Raw genomic sequence first — 2625 nt, forward strand, 5'->3', positions numbered from 1 at the left:
GAAGGAATTCCACATGGTGTACACATAAAGGAGCAGGTATTTGGGAATCACCTTAGAATTTGACTAATTCCATAGGATTTTATTTGACTAATTCTATAGGATTTTTAAAAACTATTTGATGGCAGGGCACAGTGGCTCATGCCTGTAATCCCAGCACTTTGGGAGGCTGGGGTCGGCAGATCATAACGTCAGGAGATCGAGACCATCCTGGCCAACATGGTAAGACCTCATCACTACTAAAAATACAAAAATTAGCTGGCCATGGTGGGACACACCTTAGTCTCAGCTACTTGGGAGGCTGAGGCAGAAGAATCACTTGAACCCAGGAAGCATAGGTTGCAGTGAGCCCAGATTGCACCATTGCACTCCAGCCTGGTGACAGAGTAAGACTCCATCTCAAAAATACAGAACAACAACAACAACAAAAAACAAAAATAAACACGGTTTGATGAGACTAGTCATTAATCTGTTCTGCTTTATCTATTAGCAATTGTCCATTTGGGAAGGACAGATCACTGGCAAATTTGTGATTATAATCATATAAATAGAATTTTAGAATGTGAATTAGAGACTTTCAATCATTTTATGTGTCACCTAAATAAACTGACACTCAACAAAATTAGTGAGTCTAACGCACTGGGCTCTGCCATTTAAAGCCAGAATAAAAATCTAGTTCTCCAGACTCGTAAACAAATTATACCTTTGCCTTTAACTCACCACCAGTCCCTTTGTACACTTCTGGGTATTTACTCTAGCTCTGCAGATTCCCAAGTATCTCCAAATATTTGTGCATTTTCATCCAAGGTAACTGCTTATTTTGAATGGTAAATAAACTCACTCACATTGAACTGCCAATGACTGATTATATTTTAAGGATGACTTCCTAACCTTATAGTGATATTACTATTTTCACAAAAATAAATACACTAAACAAAAAGGGAAATAACACTCTTAATATAGACTTCCATGTTAGTGCAGAAGGAGAAGTATGGGCAAGTGTGTGTGTTTTTTGTAATGACTTGTCCTTTGGTCCTGATGCATGTAACAGCAGAACAGATGATAGTTTGGGGTCAATTATCTAGTAACAATATGACAAAAAAGAAAACATCAAAAACTTTTTCTTGCTCCTTTAATAATGCAGTGGGGGGGTTCCACATTTGTAACCTCTTACATAGTCAGCTCTTCTGTCGATTAATGTATTGGCTAATGGGTAACTACTAATTTGGCAGGGAGGTTTTCTTACAGTTCTATTGCTATGAACAACAGGGCAGGCAGAGATGTTCAAAGCAGGAAGTGTTCTGGTCAGATAGAGAATCTTGTAATCACAAATAAAATGCTAAAACCTATCCTAGTTTTAGAAGAGATAATAGAACCCAGGACAGTCCTGCTGGTTTCCGCATCAAGACAAAGTTTTGAACAATGCTCTGTCTTTGGGTGCCTGTCATGAATGAGATTTTTGATGAAACGAACATGTGCCAATGATGGAGCATGGAAGCAGGCAAAGTTAGATGCTATCTTTGGGAAAAGCAACAACAGAAGAGGGGCTTCATCCAGATCTGTTTTTACTAAACAGGTAGATGTTGGGTGTTTGTTATTTTGTCTAGGACTACAACTCAAATTTTAATCATTATAGATGAATTCGGTGAGAAGGAAAAGAAACACAGTCCCCCAAAATCTTTATCAAGAAAGATACTTTTGGCCAGGCACGGGGGCTCACGTCTGTAATTTCAGCACTTTGGGAGGCCAAGGGGGGTGGATCACCTGAGGTCAGGAGTTCGAGACCAGCCTGACCAACATGATGAAACCCAGTCTCTACCAAAAACACAAAAATTAGCTGGGCATGGTGGCAGGCACCTGTAATCCCACCTACTCGGGAAGCTGATGCAGGAGAATTGTTTGAACCCAGGAGGCGGAGGTTGCAGTGACCCAAAATTGCGCCACTACACTCCAGCCTGGGCAATAAGAGTGAAACTCCATCTCAAAAAAAAAAAAAAAAATAGATAACTTTCTGGCTTATGTAGTACTACTGTAATGTCTAGAAATGTCATCGTTATTATTTTTTTAATATTTTCTCTCTGCCTAAAATGTATCATAGCCTTAGATAAGAGTTCGTCAAACTTTGTTGTGTTCAGTATCAATTTGTCATCTTCCTGTTAGATGGGAAAAGGCTGTAACCTTCATTTGAACTATGAGAAAATATTAACATATTTCCTAAGTATTCCAATATTTTAAGCAAAATGTTATTTTCACCTGAGGATGAATCATCTTCTCATCCAGTATTCACTGTCCTTTACTTGCAAGCAACCATATTTATAACACTGATGCATCCTATTATGAAAAAAAAAATTTATTCAAAAATACCATGCTCCTAGTCTTGGTGTCTGGCTAGCCAAGTCTCATCTGATCTTTCAACATGGAGCCCAAGTTATTGCTTCTAAATAAAGATTTTCCTGACTATCTACTCAGTGTCTTCCACTTTCTCTCAACCTATTTCTGGGGGTATTTATTTTAACACATAACTATGTTTTATCTCTATTTCCTTTATGCAAGTCTTATTTCCGAATAGTTTGCCAAAATCATTGAAAATAGGAACTTTGCCTCACAAGTTTTTAGTACCTCCTACGA

This window comes from Cebus imitator, unplaced genomic scaffold (genome assembly GCF_001604975.1).
Source record: "Cebus imitator isolate Cc_AM_T3 unplaced genomic scaffold, Cebus_imitator-1.0 Scaffold60, whole genome shotgun sequence".
NCBI lineage: Eukaryota > Metazoa > Chordata > Mammalia > Primates > Cebidae > Cebus > Cebus imitator.